We start from the raw sequence: 16,953 nt of genomic DNA, 5'->3' as shown, positions 1-16,953 counted from the left end.
GATGCATGTTTTTTGGGCATTTTGTAAAATTAGCGTTTCATGACAGCATGCAATAATCACAGTGTGAATGCAGCCTCAGAGTAACCAGGAATTTCAAAAAATGTAATCTGCCAAAATTAACTTTTAGGCTGGGTGCACACTTGTGCGATCACAGACATCATTCGTGATTCGCACCATCTGTCACAAATGTCTGTGTGATGCGTGTGCAGCCATATACACTGTGTGGCTGAAATCGCATTCACACCAAAATGTTGTAGGACCCTTTTTTGGTCCGCACTAGAATCTGATAGCATGGGTGTTCACATCTATGCATTGCAATTCCTGCACCATTACACAGTTCCCACTGCGATCCAATCTGGGGGTGTCATTAACTTTACATTGACACCCGCAGTGGGTCACAGATGTCAGTGTCAACCGCCAGCGATTCAGGTGTGATACGGGGACCCGCACAGGATTGTGAACCCAGCCTTAATTTTTAATGCTGACAGATATATTTCTTCTACCAAGTTGCTGGCGTTCTATGACCTACATTCAAATTTAGAATTAAAATCATAGTCCTGCTTGTTTTTCCTATTTTTTCATACTGTATTCAAGCTTGTCTTAAAATCTTAGGCAAACCATACACCGTGTGATTTTTTTTCCTTCAACGATAGGTTGTAGGAAAGAAATCTGCACAAATTCCCCAATCAACACAGACAGTGTGCAGACAGGGGAATCCCTCTTGCTGAGCAATTGCCTGCACCCGGCGGGGGGCAGGGGAAGCTGTCCCCGCCGGGAGAAGATAGTGATTATCGCTAGCGGCTATAGCAGCCACTAGCGATAATCAAAAGAGAAACTGGCAGGCTGGTTGCAAACAAGTTGATCGATCAACTTGGTACATTCTAGGGCTGCAACTAACGATTATTTTCATAATCGATTAATCAGCTGATTATTTTTTTGATTAAACAGATAAAATCATAAAAAAAAGTGTAATATGCCATTTTTCTGTTAATTTAAAAGTAATAGTGAAAAAACTGAGTTTTACACTCAAACTGCAGAATAAAACACCAATGATGGGGCACTATTCCCCCCCCCCCTCCCGGAAACACCAATGATGGGGCACTATTCCCCCCCCCCCTCCCGGAAACACCAATGATGGGGCACTATTGCCCCCCCCCCGGAACACCAATGATGGGGCACTATTCCCCCCCCCCCGGAACACCAATGATGGGGCACTATTCCCCCCCCCCCCGGAACACCAATGATGGGGCACTATTCCCCCCCCCCCGGAACACCAATGATGGGGCACTATTCCCCCCCCCCCCCGGAACACCAATGATGGGGCACTATTCCCCCCCCCCCGGAACACCAATGATGGGGCACTATTCCCCCCCCCCCGGAACACCAATGATGGGGCACTATTCCCCCCCCCCCCCCGAACACCAATGATGGGGCACTATTCCCTCCCCCCCCCGGAACACCAATGATGGGGCACTATTCCCTCCCCCCCCCGGAACACCAATGATGGGGCACTATTCCCTCCCCCCCGGAACACCAATGATGGGGCACTATTCCCTCCCCCCCGGAACACCAATGATGGGGCACTATTCCCCCCCCCCCCCGGAACACCGATGGGGCACTATTCCCCCCCCCCGGAACACCAATGATGGGGCACTATTCCCCCCCCCCCCGGAACACCAATGATGGGGCACTATTCCCCCCCCCCCGGAACACCAATGATGGGGCACTATTCCCCCCCCCCGGAACACCAATGATGTGGCACTATCCCACCCATCCCCCAGATGAGGCACTCCACCCCAGAAATTCTTAGGATCATTCATGGGGCACTTGTCATAGAAATTATTAATGTACTACTGAGTTGTTACTGTAGTGTATACATTAGCTGCTACCTTTCACTATGTGCAGCTCGGGTCTCACGGCTGCTTCTCGTCTCTTTGTTCCCTCGAGGCAGCAGTGGGAGGGGCTGAGAAGATCGGTGGGAAGCTGACGTCAGCGAGGAGGAGAGGCGCGGTCGTGCCTGATCACATACGGCGGCGCCTTGTACACAGAAGGATTTTAACGGACGGACAGGGAGGAAGGTGCGGACCAACTAATTGATAATGAAAATCGTTGACAATTATTCATTATCGATAATATTGATTAATCATTTCAACCCTAGTACATTCTGCCTGCTCATTAACGGTTGGGATCTCCGCTGGTTCCTTCTGAACTGGCCGAGATTCGAACCGTGTATGGCCGGCCTTCGTGTACCCTTAGAAGAGAAGTCTCATGAACACTGATGCGCTTTTAGATATCCACGGCATACAACAGGCAACTTAGAGTACTTCCTGAAAATCTCCGAGAGCAATAACGAGTCATTCCAACAACTTATCACTCCTAAAACAAGAGAGTTACTCATCTGATTGATGCCGGAAAAACTTCTGGGCCAAGATTGGGCAACACACACACTGCCATCTTTAGACTTGCGATTTCTTAAACTCATTGCTGCCAAAATGACAATCTGGAAAGTTTATGTCAGTATAATGAGACAGCCACTCAATAAAGTTATATTGTCTTCCCCTTCAACCAGGACAGAATACAATATAAAAGCGTATACATTAAAATGGCTTTCTTTACAGCTCGAAAATCCAGCTAAACTTAGGTAAAACAATTTAAAAGAAGTCTTGTAATTTTACAAGGATACATTAATCCCTTGGCGCCGGCCGCACACAAATATGCGGCCTCTTGACGCCGAGGGGCTGCATATTTATGGACCTTGCTGTTCATACAGCTGTGCCAAGAGCGCGTGCAGTGCGTGCTCCCGACACCCAACCAAAAGCTCCCGATCGCAAGCAGTTTTCGGATCATGTGACAGCCAATCACAGTGGTCACGTGCTCTTAAGCCCTGCCTCCATAAACCTCTTAAAGGGCCAGGATGTGCCATCATTAAGAGGTTAATATAGTTTAAGATAATATAGTTACTGCTTGCTTAAAATGAGAAGCTGAAAGCAGCAATAAACCCAAAAGCAAACATATTGCAGCTTACCAATTCTTAGAAATAATGACTGCATTAGTTTTCTTTAGGCTCTTTTTATTTTCATCTGGTGATCCAGCCAGCAAGTCCGTTTTTCACAGCACAAACTCTCTAGCATAATGCATCAGTTTACATGGCAGAGACAAACCACTTAACGCCGGTAGAGGTGGTTAAAGTGGTCAGCATTTATTCATGCAAAACCTTTATCCTAAAAAGGAAAAAAATATATATATACTGTTTGCTGTAACAGATTATTAAGTATTAACTGGAGTTTGGTTTCCATTTGTTAGTGTATCTAAATCTGCTAATACATTTATCACTAACTATCCCCAAGACTGAGAGTGCTGCTCCTATGCTCAGTCCTCCAGAGTTGCATCTCACTAATACAGGATGCACGTTATTGGCCAGAACACCAGGTGAAAACAGAGGGGAAAAGTCAAAAGAAAAGAAAACTGATGCAGCCACCACATCCAATGATTGTTAAGCAGCAGTATAATACATTTTTAGCTTTGGGCTTAATACAGCTTGAACTTCAGGCAAAAAGCTAAAATACTAAGATTAAATCATTTTATGGGAGCCATTTACCTGCCAAAGGATTTGTACTGCTGTCTATCCAGTACTGCGATCCACACAGCACAGTCCCATCTAGCAGAGAAGGGGACCTGATCTTTCCCTGCTGTGGTTTCATTTTCACTTGCAGGTCTCCTTCCCACCCACATCTTGTAACTAGACAGCATAATAAGCAGCACAATGACTGGCTAATCCCGGTCACTCTGCTCTCTCCATCAGTCCAGTGCACAGATGGAAGGTAAAGACGTCAAATCAAAGTGAAGTAAATCCCCTCCTAGACATCGGTCTTCAGAAACAATTTTCCTCATTGGAAGGTTTCCCTTCCTATCCCTGTTCTAATGACAACCTAAATTTTGGCTTCCCTCCCACCCCCCAAATTTAGTCTCTGTGAGATCAGGACAAAACAAACAGAAGAGTGAATTCCTTTAAGCTGACTATATACTGATTTCCGATCAGTGTGTGGCTGTCCCCACTTGACAGAAGTCGATTGTTCATCGACTTCTGTTAAAGGAACATGCTGGAAAACCTTTCAAGATCAGTATATTCTGACAGTGGTGTGTCCAGCTGCAAAATACAATGTCCTGGCAGGAGAAGGGGATTTCTCCATCCATACACTAAAGCCTCGTACACACAATGAGAATATCAGACCGATTGTATTTTTTTTTTTCCTGCATGCTAGTCTCATATCAAAAACAAAGAGGTTACTTTAGGAAAGTATGAAAATTCTTGTACTACAGAAGTGATGTAATGTGTTGCACAGTATTGTAGCCTTTCGTTTCCAAGCATGCGTGGTCTTGGTCTTCCGATTTTTTTTCGGACGCATACTTTACTGAATAAAACAGAAATCAATCCTTCTGGTATCATACAAGAAAAATTCTCATGTTTGTCCTTTCGGATAATTTTGGATGAACTGTCATGATCGACTGAAAAACTGTACCAACGATTGGATGATCGTACAATTGCTTAGAACACAGTATTTTTCTTCAGATTGTGTGTACTAGGCTTAAAGCACTGAGCACTACAAACCAAAAGCGTTGTTTAATTCATATTAAATATTCAAAGCAAACTCTCCCATCCATCCATGTCTCCATGCTTTACTTTGTTGAGACATCACTTTGAACAAACCCCTCCCCCCCAGCATTTCTGGCCACCTTAAAGCAGAGTGCCAAGTGCCACTCGATTTTTAGTTTATTAAAAGTCAGCAGCTACAAAAAGCATAGCTGCTGACTTTTAATAGACAGGCACTCACCTGCTTCACACTCCAGCGATGTGGCCGCCCAAAGCCTCGCTCCTCTCCACCGTCGGTGCAAATGTGGGCACCCAGCTGTGACAGCTTGCAGCTTCACAGCTGGGCACGCAATGTCACGCTGCGCTCTCCTAGCGGCCAGACAATCGTCTGGGTCCTGTGACGTGTCCCAGAAGATTGCAGAGAGGGAGGGGCCGCCTAGGGGAGGGGAGTCGCCGCTTAGGCGCCAAGAAGATGGAAGGAGGAAGTGGGACAGGAAGTACCAGTCAAAACCAGGTACCCACTCCACCCCAAAAATAATTACATGTCAAATGTGGCATGTAAGGGGCGAGGAGTGCTTAAAGCGGAAGTTCCACTTTTGAGTGGAATTCCACATTAAGGGCAAATAATTCATGTAGCATTTACTTCCTAAAATTCATCTGCCCTTAGCTGAAGAAAGCATGCAGGAGAGTGTGCTTAGCTGAGAAACCCCCTCCACCTCTCCTCCTGAAGGCCCCTGTATGACATAAAATTTACCTAGGCAAGAAACTAGCAAGTAACTGAAGAAATGTAAAAATAAAAATAATAAAAAAAAATAAAAAGTTTAACACAAGTAAATATGATATACTCAGCCATTAATGCTAGAAGCATGAGGATAAAAAAATAATCAAATGCTGATTGGGAGAGTGAAGTTCCACTATAAGGCTATGTTTAACCTAGCTTCAAAAGACGGCATTTCATGGGCGTTTTTCGAAGCTCCACAACCATCTTTCAAAACGGTTTTCATTGCAGTACCCAATGTTATTTACATGGTTAAATTAGCAGTGCCTTAAAATTGACTTTACATGCTTTATATGCCAGGCTTTACTGCTCCCAAACACTTCCATTGATGTCAATGTAAATGCGCTGCAAACGCATCAGGACTCCCCTATAGTGCTTACAGTCCATTTGAGATGCGTTTAAAAAGCGTTACTAGCCAAGATAACAAAAAAAAATCCACACAATAGAAAACCAGCACAGAAATGTCTGTCAAACATCATTGTAACATGATGCAAAACGCGTCATCACAGCAAAAATCATGCCATTAAAGCGTCAACACATTACGTGCATTAATGGGCGCTCAAGTTTCTTTGCATATCTAAATGAGCCCCAACACCGCATGGCCAGTGAGGACACAGAGCAATAAGAACCGGACAGAGCTCCCCCCCCCCCCCCTTTAACCCCTCTAACATTTTGGTTTTGGATGTATATACTGTATATTTGTTCAGGGCTGCAAAAGGAGGGGGGGGGGGACCCCACACACCCCAAACTCTACTGTGGCAAAGAAAACATCTAATTTCACTCATTTGCAGTCAGTGATTTTAGCAAATCCTAAGGAAAAGAATTACACCAGATAGTAGTACAATGCCAGAGGACATACAATTTCAGCAGTTAAAATGTGTGGCGGGCACTTATTTAAAAGCTGGGACACCAATCAGAAGTGTGCTTCAAGGCTACCCACACACATAATATTATTATCTCTTTAGCCAGCAATCCAGTTAAACAAGGAAAGAAAAAAAGCACAGCAACCAACAGCATGCAGTCAGCATTCACCCGTTATAGTGCACTTTGCACACAAACACAACTGGTTGTACTGCTTTACTAATCTATAAATGTAGAAGATGAAATCGTTTTTAGGGCTCATACACACAAGTGATCAGGCTCACACTCTGGCAGCAATTCAATTGCTCATAACAGATACCTACAGGTTTTCTGAAAACCACAGAATCACACAGACTGTAAGCAGAAAAATGTTTGTCATTCTAAAAATGAATGTCAAGTGCAACATTACCAACAACTTTACCAAGTGCAAATGTATCTGTACAATGGATCCGTTATACCATTAATGCCCATTAGGGATTCGGGTGTCTATGGCTGGCAGCCTCTCAACCCTGGGAATATTTTCCTGGTCTTGGGGAACCCCTTGTAAAAATAATGGTTTCCTACAGTTTGTGGTACATCAGCAAGATCACTAATCTGTAGAACCCATAAAAATGTAATAAATAAATACATACAAAAAGGACTCCACTAGAACATTTCACACCCAGGACAGATCATTTTACACCCTTCTGATCTTTATAACTTCTTTGGTAAATATTGCAAAATAAATGCAGACAGCAAAATTGTGGTGTCCCCTAACACGAATGGTCATTGTAGAAGAGCCTTGTTTCATTGGTGGTCCATGTAGGTGGGAAATGGGGTCCCAATAGCAATCTCAGGGAGAACCCTAGATGAGAAAGGCTGTTCTATTACATAGAACAGTGGTCTCCAAACTGCGGCCCTTGGGCAGTCTCAGCGCTCCCCACCCCTCCAATGAGCATGAAGGATCAGAGTATAATATATATTTATATATTTAACACACACACACACACACACACACACTTCTCTTTTAAATAGAAAGCTATCTTTAAATAGTTTTTTTTTTTTTTTTACTCCAAAAACATTGTAAAAAAAAAAAAAAAAAATTCAAATTTAAAATCAAAAGGGATTTTTTTTTTGTGAAAATCATCGATTTTGTACCCACCCTGCTTGAATGGGTTGCCCACCCAACCTGTTGCAGTATCATTTTTTTTGCCACGGCATGTCTATATCCACATCCAGCTGGCTTTTCCACTTAAAAAGGAGTTGTAAATCTGCAACTCGACTGCCTATTTTTACCATCCCCCTGAACGCAAATGTAAACAAATCCTCAGAGACTGAGGACATACTACAAGTGTGATTTGGAACAGGAAACAAGCTGCAGGACTCAGACTTGAGAAACATTACCAGAAACCGCTAGAGATCACAGCCATTATAGCCCCTTTACAAATCAATGTTCCCACCACTGACTGCAGGGGTCCAAAGAGCCGCACAAGTATCACAGAGCTTCAAGTTAGGCACCAGGAGAGAACCCACACAACACATCAACCTTTTACTAGGCCACATTCTCAGCTGAGCGAGGCAATGCATTTTTTTCCATTCATTGCTGTGTGTGGTTTTAAGAACTACAAGATTCATCATTTTCCACTCATCCTTTATACACCATATGAGCCAACACAGAGCTTTATGTACAGATGAATGTGGAACTCACACCACAGCTCTGCAACAGTCACTGCTCAGGGTTCACAAAACCAACATTTCCCAACATACACACAATTTACAAATGTGGCAATACCGGGAAAATCCCATGCCCCACCTAAAAAAATAATACTCCGTTATCAACTGTCCACAGATTACACAACACTAGTTTAAAAAAAAAAAAAAAAAAAAAAAATCACTCCAGGAAGACAGGAGCAGACAGCCATACCAAAAGCACCAAGGTGACAGCGACCTGTGCCCAGCTTCAACCACTGCTTCCAAAACCAGCGCGCTGCACTAGAGCCGTGTACAACAAAGGACAATGGGATCAATTCACAGAGACTGGAAGTATAACCAAATGCAAACCTTTATTATTCTTTCATTTTCAAGTGGAGATGAGTTAGAACACCTGTCAGGTATTTTATTGCCGTCTATCCTCCAAAAGGGATTACCTCTCATTTCCTGTTTTGGTATTGAAACCAGAAGTGACGGAATGTCTCTCCAATGGGACACAGATGGCAAAAAAAAAAAAAAAAAACCCTGAAAATAAACCTTCCTTATTCTAGCCAAAAGTAAAATAATGTTTTGCCTATAGATCTACATGAACATAAGCTTATTAAAATGGAACTAAACCTGACTAAAACTGAGCAGACAACTCTTTAGTGCTGAAAGATCATGTTGTCTCTTGTGCAATAATAAACACTTACCTGCCTGCCCAGTCTTCTACTGAATGCACAGTGAGCTGCGCATGCAAAGCTCATCATGCATTCCTGGCACACTCGAGGTGTCCCAGAAGGACTGACTTCTGTGTGCATGCGTGAGATGATGTCATTCCCTGACCAGCCAATCAAGAGGCTGAAAACCCAGCACCTGGAAGCAGCCGGCAAAGAGGACAGCAGCTAGCAGGGTGGATTAAAAAATAAATATATCATTAGGGTTGCACCGATACTAGTATCGGTGCCGACGACGAGTATTGGCACAAGCATCGGTACTCGTGCAAATGCACCGATACCTGAAACCAATACTTTCAGGCTTGGCTCTTTGAGCTGTCAGTGTGTCTCCCCTGTGTTAAAACAGTCCGGTAATTGGAGCTGTAAAAATAAATAAATAAAAGCAGCCAGCAATGTTTATTAACAACATTGCTCAGCCCTGAAACACTAAAATAAAAAGAAACATTGTATTTCTTCATTTGTAGATCAAAGGGATTAACAAATCTTCCTCTGTTTAACCCCTTAATAACCCTTAATTAACTCCCTATTCTTAATTAAAATATTATTTTCCTAACGATAAACAATTAAAACTTTTTTTTTTTATTTTATATTTTTATATATTCACAAACATATTTACACATTTCACATTGAAAAAGCGCTAAACAAAACAATTGCGGTAGGTATCGGTGAGTACCGATACCAATTACCAAAAAAAAAAAAATAATAATATAACAGAGCATCGGTACTTGCACTCATTGAAAAAAAAAAAAAAAAAAAAAAAAAGGTATCGGTGCATACCTATCTATAAAATTGATTTTTAAGGATTTTTTTTTTTATTTTTAGCAAATTTTATAAAATGCTTTTGGAGTAAAAAATCGATTGTTTGCTATTTAAGATACATTAACAATTTAGTTCATTCAGCATGAAATGGAGCATGAGACTGTATATTCTGTAATATTTACATCTTTGGGAAACTCATTCAATGAGTCAAAGCTCTGCAAGCTGAGATAACATGCACTGCATTGATGCATTCGCACAATTTTACAGTAACCACGAGAGTTAAACGTTCAGGAATATTCCATTGTTTTGCAAATCTACAGTCGTGCTCGTAAGTTTACATACCCTGGCAGAACTTATGATTTCTTGGCCATTTTTTTAGAGACTATGAATGATAAAAACTTTTTTCACTCACAGTTAATAAATGGCTTCAGCCAAACACTATCAAATCAACTGTATTTACGCTTTTTAAAATCATAATGGCAACAGAAACTAGCCAAATGACCCTGATCAAAAGTTTATATACCCTGATGATTTTTGCCCGATAACATGCACACAAGTTGACACAAAGAGGTTTGAATGGCTAGTAAAAAGGTAACCATCCTCACCCGTTTGCTTGTAAATTAGTGTGTGTGTGTGTGTGTGTGTGTGTAAAAAGGTCAACAAGTTTCTGGACTCCTGACAGACCCATGCATCTTTCATCCAGTGCTGCACTGACGTTTCTGGATTCTGAGTTATGGGGAAAGCAAAAGAATTGTCAAAGGATCTGCGGGAAAAGGAAGTTGAACCGTATAAAACAGGAAAGGGATATAAAAAGATATCCAAGGAATTGAGGATGCCAATCAGCAATGTTCAAACTCTAATCAAGAAATGGAAAATGAGGGGTTCTTTGAAACCAAACCACAGTCAGGTAGACCAACTAAAATGTCAGTCACAACTGCCAGGAAAATTGTTCAGGATGCAAAGAAAAACCCACAAATAACTTCAGATGAAATACAGGACTCTCTGAAAATGTGGTGTGGCTGTTTCAAGATGCACAATAAGGAGGCATTTAAAGAAAGTTGGGCTGCATGGTTGAGTCACCAGAAGAAAGCCATTACTACGCAAATGCCAGAAAGTATCCAACTTACAATACACCAAACCGCAGAGAGACAAAGTCACAAAGTCATTTGGAGTGATGAGACCAAAATTGAGCCACGACCATAAACGCTACATTTGGAGAGAAGTCAACAAGGCCTATGATGAAAGGTACACCATTCCTACTGTGAAACACAGAGGGGGGGGGGGGGGTTTCGCTGATGTTTTAGGGATCTGTGAGCTACAAAGGCACAGGAAATTTGGTCAAAATTGATGGCAAGATGAATGCAGTATGTTATCAAAAAATACTCTGGAGGAACATCAGCCAGGAAGCTGCACATGGGACGTACTTGGACATTCCAACATGACAATGATCCAAAACACAAGGCCAAGTCAACCTGTCATTGGCTACAGCAGAATGAAGTGAAGGTTCTGGAGTGGCCATTTCAGTCTCCTGACCTCAATATCAAACGTGCAGTTCATGTAAGACAGCCCAAGAATTTACAGGAACTGGAGGCTTTTTCCAAGAGGAATTGGCAGCTTTACCATCTGAGAAGATAACGAGCCTCATCCACAAATGACTTCAAGCTGTCATTGATGTTAAAGGGGGCAACTATTAAGAACTAGGGTATGTAAACTTTTGATCAGGATCATTTGGGTAGTTTCTGTTTTTATTACGATTAAAAAAAAAAAAAAGTGTAAACACAGTTTATTGATAATAAATGCTTTATCATTCATATTCTCTGAAAAATGTCCAAGAAATCATAAATTCTGCCAGGGTGTGTAAACTTATGAGCACAACTTATTGAATCAGTTCTGATATCGCTGTTTTACTAACCTGGCAGCTTATTATTCTAAATAGGAAACTTTCCTTTTGTTTGCAAATATTAAATATTCTAACTACCAGCAAGAATAAGTCCTTACTTTTAAAAAAAGAGCACCTGTCATTTCAGATCCATCATGGCAGCGCCTGTCAGCGGGCATCCACTCACTTGCTGCTGCCACGTCCCTCACCTTGTTATGTCACTGCCGCATCACCAGCCGTCCCATTAAAGTTAATGGGACTGTCGGTGAGTCAACAGCGGGTCAGAGGGGACAGTTGCTCTTTAAAAATTGTGATTTTAGTTGAGTTGATTTAACCACTTCAATACAGGACACTTTCCTCCCTTACTACCCAGGACAATTTTCAGCTATCAGCGCTGTCACACTTTGAATGAAAATTGCGCGGTCATGCAACACTGTACCCAAACTAAATTTTTATCATTTTCTTTTAGTGGCATTTGATCACCACTGGTGTTTTTACTTTTTGCTAAACTAAAAAAAAAAAAAAATCTAAATTTTAGAAAAAAAAAAAGTTTTTCTTTCTTCTGTTAAAACTTTTCCATACAAGTTTCACGTGTATATCTGCTGCCTTCAGCTTTATATGTTCTTTAGAAAGTTCAAATCGTGTTAGGAGAATTTCTCTTCCTGGTTAGCACTGCAGTGAAGCCTGCGAATACAGCCAAGACAGCTGATTGGAGGAAAGGCACACCCCCCCTCTCCTCATAGGTAGAGACTTTTAGAGCTGATCGTTGAATAGTTTATCACTCTGCTAATCTATTTATAGGATCCCCCCCCAACACAAAACTCGGGCTGCTTTTATCATATGTGACTGAGAACGATAACAGAACGGAGCAGGAGACAGATATGGGATATAGTGCTTTGAAGAGAGATAAAATACTGCAGATATATTGCCCAGCTCAAATTTTATGAATCGGATTTACATCCACTTTAAGGTAAAAAAACATTTTCAGTTTCTCTGTGACCCCCTTCCCTGTGTGAAAGGGGAAAAGAGATCAGGGCTGCATTTATTCTCCCCATTTTTCCCCCTTCACACAGCATTTGAGCAGCAGCAGGAGCCATTGGCTCTTGCTGCTGTCAATCAGATGCAGTGAAGAGGAAGTGGGGGGTGGGCCCAAGTCACACTGTGTAAGTCTATAGAGCACGGCTCCATAGAGACACAGGTCAGGAGCACGCAGACTATGCTCTCCCCATAGCCAGTGGCTGGCTATGGTAGTCCTAAAGAGAACAGGAGGAGCCAAGATCGCCACAGGGGATCCCAGAAGAGGAGGACCAGGGCCACTCTGTGCAATACCACTGCACAGAGCAGGTAAGTATAACATATTTGTTATTTTAATAAAAAAGAAATATATACCTTTAGTAACACTTTAAGCCTGCTCCCCCCCCCCCCCCCCGCCCCAACTCCTATACTAACTGCCGTGTAGAAGGAAGATACTTACTGTTTCTCAGGACACTGTAGCCTTGTCACTAGGGCTGAAACAACTAATCGATTAATCGACAACTAATCGATTATGAAATTAATCGATTACTATTTTCATAATCGATTAATCGGCCAGTAACATAATGGGGTTAAAAAATAAATTAAATAAGCCCTTTATAGTAAAAAAAGAGCAAATAATCGCTACTGTAAATATTACTTACACTACAAAAAATGAACCCCATACAGTAGTGATTATCTGTTTTTCTTTGTACTATAATGGGCTCATTTTAGTTTTTTTAACCCCATTATGTTACTAAACGTCTTAGACATAGTTCACATCTATGTGTTTGGTGCTTTTTTGCAGAAACCCACTACAGTCCATTTACATGGTTTCCTATGGGACACGTTCACACCTATGCTTTTTTCAGCTGCTGCGTATTTGGAAAGGGTCAGGGACTTTTTTTTTAATGCAAAAAACAGTGCTTTTTTTGGTTCTTCAATGGAAAAGCTGCAGAAAAGCATGTAATTATTGCAGCAGTTTTTGTTTTTTTAATCTTCCCAACAACAAATTGGCAAAAAATAAATGCAAAAACGTAAATCGCAGCAAAATCACGTGCGCAAAAGTCAAAACACACAGCAAAAAGCACTGCAGAAACAGATTAAAAGCAAACTGCATAGGTGTGTACCAAGCCTTATGCTGACCACACTGATCAATATTCAGACGAGAATATTCAGAGGAAAAATCTTTGTACATTCGCTGAATGAAAGAATGTTGTTTGAAATTTTCACTTGGTTTTTAACATTCTGTTTTTAAAACGAATGTAATTTCTGAACGAAAACCACATACACTGTCTGAAAATTCCTTTGACCAAGAAGTTTTCTATCATTTCCAAATTTTCCCGTCACTGTGGTTGAAAATGAACGCCGTTTTGAGCCAATAACCATTAGAAAATCAAACGAACGTTCTTAAAATAACATTTTTCTTTTGAAGGAAGACATTGTTTGTTAAATAAAAAAATGTGATCTGAGTCTGATGAGATTTACCAGATTCAAATTTTAATAGTATATACAGTATATCTCTTCTGTCTGTTATTCTCAGAGTGGATTAGATATTTTGCTCTCTAACCATATAATGTTGGTTATTTATATTTACCACTGCATAGAGATATTTAAGAATAAATTGCCTTTTTTTTTTAAACTTTACATATTGACTAAATTATACACCACACTTTTTTTTAAGATTATTAACCGATTAATCGATTAATCGAAACAATAATCGGCCAACTAATCGATTATGAAAATAATCGTTAGTTGCAGCCCTACTTGTCACACAATCTCCCCAGCAGCTGGCTTTATGGGAGAGGAGAGATCACTGACAGAGCCTGGGTGATAACGTCACCCATAGACTTACTCTGGAGCATCTGTTGTCGGCCTCTCTCCTGAAACTGGTCACTGGGGAGATCACCTGACCAGACCGGAAAACCCTGAGAATAGGCAAGAATAAACATCTTTCTTCTACGCCAAACTTTCTAAACAGAGGGCCAGTTTACCATCCTTCACACATTAGGGTGGCTGGACTGTGGCCAGTGGGAGTAGAAATTGTCCTGGAGTCAGTGGGAGTAAACCGTTCATCTCTAGCAGTAGGGGGAGGAATTGTGCCCCATTGTTGGTGTCAGTGGGAGCAAAAGTGACCCAAGGGCTGGGTAAAAGCAAGCAAAGGGACACATCTGGCCCCCAGTTTGGAAACCACTGTGCTATAGGTGTTAGAAGGAGGTGGGGGCAGGAGAGAGAGAGAGAGAGAGAGAGAGAGAGAGAGAGAGAGACACATTATTTGGAGCCCAGCAGGGAGTAGCTGGGTAAGGTTTTTATGTGGGAACATATAGTGTTGAGCAGCACCATTTGTTCCCTGTAGTGTACATTCTTACACGTGTTTGTATTATATTACACAAAGTAGCGCAGAAGTTACCTGTATTTTATTTTTGAACCATCTATAGCCAACCTTAGTTAGATCTAGCCTGGAGTTCCAATTGAAGTCCAGGTTCACATCTGAGCTTCAAGTGTGTTTTTTGTTTAGTTTTTTTTTTTTAATGTATGTTTGTACACAGGTTTTCCAAAAAAATCATGCCAAAAGGGTGCGTTTTTCAGGCACATCCATAAGAGTTCCCGTGACAAGTAATATCATACAACTTTTCCCCAAAAGAAGCTTATGCATTTTTCATGCCTCAAGTGGCACGGCGCCCATAGGATACAATGGGATTCTTCATGTCTGGTGTTACTGAGCTCCTAGTCCCACTGCCCAGTAATACCCGCCACAGTCCCCATACCTGGTAATACCCAGCACAGTCCCACAATACCCTGTACAGTCCCACTGCCCTATAATACCCGGTGCCCGGTAATAGCCGCTACAGTCCCGATGCCCGGTAAAACCCAGCACAGCCCCGATGCCCGGTAAAACCCAGCACAGCCCCGATGCCCGGTAAAACCCAGCACACAATAATACCCAGTGCCCAGTAATAGCCACCACAGTCCTGATGCCCGGTAATAGCCGCCACAGTCCCGATGCCCGCTAATACTCGGTGCCCGGTAATAGCCGCTACAGTCCTGATGCCTGGTAATAGCCGCCACAGTCCCGATGCCCGCTAATACTCGGTGCCCGGTAATAGCCGCTACAGTCCTGATGCCTGGTAATAGCTGCTACAGTCCCGATGCCCGGTACCAGCACAGTCCCGATGCCCGGTAAAACCCGCCACAGTCCCGATGCCCGGTAAAACCCGCCACAGTCCCGATGCCCGGTAAAACCCGCCACAGTCCCGATGCCCGGTAAAACCCGCCACAGTCCCGGTACATGATAATACCCGGTGCCCGGTAATAGCCGCCACAGTCCCGATGAACGGTAAAACCCAGCACAGCCCCGATGCCCGGTAAAACCCAGCACAGCCCCGATGCCCGGTAAAACCCAGCACAGTCCTGGTAATACCTGCCACAATCCCACTGCCCTGCAACACCCTGCACAGTCCCACTTCTTGGAGCCCATGACTATCTGGCACAGTCCCAGCACATGAAGAGTCGCTGCCCTCCTGCAGATGACATGCTCTGCCAATATTCTGCCCCTGGGGAAAGGGCAGTGCCCCTTCCAGCGCTGCCCACCATCACACCCAGCTCGGAGGGAGGACCCGGGTCACATGACCCACCCCCCCGTGAGCATCGTCCTGAAGAAGTGCGCTGCTGCCCCCAGAGATCCCCCTCCTCCTCCTTCAGTCTGGTCTCCGGAGGACTCGTCACTATCACACCGCACACACTCACAGCAGGCCGAGCGAAGAGCTTGCACTCACCTGAGGGGCGGCGGTGGCTCCTTCCTCCCAGCCCCAGCTCCACTTCCCAGGTCTCGCTTACCTGCCTGGGCGCAACCTAACCCGACAGCTAGCGCTGCTTACAACCGTCGAGTCACCACCCAACCAAAGCACCGCCCAGACACAGCAACCGCTTCCAATTGGCCCTCCGCCCTGCTCGTTTTACAACACGTCCCGCCTACCTCACGCCTCTTCTCTACCTACCGCCTCCCCGAAAAACCATACCTAGGCGCGCTGCCTCCCGCCTACCGAGCTCTGTCATTGGTCCGCCTTGTTGTATCGGGTTACGATTGGCTTGCAGGACCGGCTAGGCGTGCGGCGATTGGTGGTAGCTAAAGGCTATCAAAAGTTCGATGAGGGAGGGCATTTCCGCTGTGCTGGGCCGGGTTTGGTTGCGCCGTGGTTTATGATACACCCGCATGAGGGCGGGGAATGAGTCCTCCGAGTTGTGTGGAGCGGCTCTGGCGGGGTGACGAGCTTCTCTCTTTCGCAATATTAAAGTGAGGTCAGGCGGCTTCCTCTCTAGTCACAGCCGTATGTGTGAGAAAGTCACTTCGTCACACCCGGGCATCCTCACTCACCTCCGCTTATAGCGAGTCCTTCCCTGCGTATAGACCTCCTCCGGAGGCTGAGGGGCGGTGTGTGCCAGCTGGGCTCCATACACCTGGTTTGCCCTTGAAGCCAAGGGATCTGAATACTGAGCCTCACACACATAATGTTCCCTATACTGTATACAGCATGTGTAGTAAAGGAGAACTATAGGCAAAACTTTTCTTTTGGATAAAGTAATAGAGGGTTATAACTCCTGTCATTTTGTTTTTTTTTGCCATTTTTGTCCCATGTGTGAAAATTTCCCTTCACTTCCTGTCCCAGAG

The 16,953-nt window shown here is 43.4% G+C and overlaps 1 protein-coding gene across 6 annotated transcripts in view; it reads right to left on the bottom strand.

Moving 5' to 3' along the window:
• NUMB (NUMB endocytic adaptor protein) overlaps positions 1-16,222 on the bottom strand; it is a 175,212-nt gene extending 158,990 nt beyond the window's left edge. For 3 of the 6 annotated variants that reach the window (XM_073608895.1, XM_073608896.1, XM_073608894.1), the window contains exon 1: positions 16,061-16,222. The gene's annotated coding sequence lies outside the window, so the exon portion shown is untranslated. The remainder of the gene's footprint in view (positions 1-16,060) is intronic. The other 3 variants (XM_073608898.1, XM_073608897.1, XM_073608899.1) reach the window with 1 other exon arrangement.
• Between the last annotated feature and the right edge of the window lie 731 nt (positions 16,223-16,953).

The sequence above is a fragment of the Aquarana catesbeiana genome, linkage group LG13, assembly GCF_042186555.1.
Source record: "Aquarana catesbeiana isolate 2022-GZ linkage group LG13, ASM4218655v1, whole genome shotgun sequence".
Lineage (NCBI taxonomy): Eukaryota > Metazoa > Chordata > Amphibia > Anura > Ranidae > Aquarana > Aquarana catesbeiana.
The sequence above is the reverse complement of the archived record's forward strand: the minus strand, read 5'-3'. Positions and strand labels throughout refer to the sequence as shown.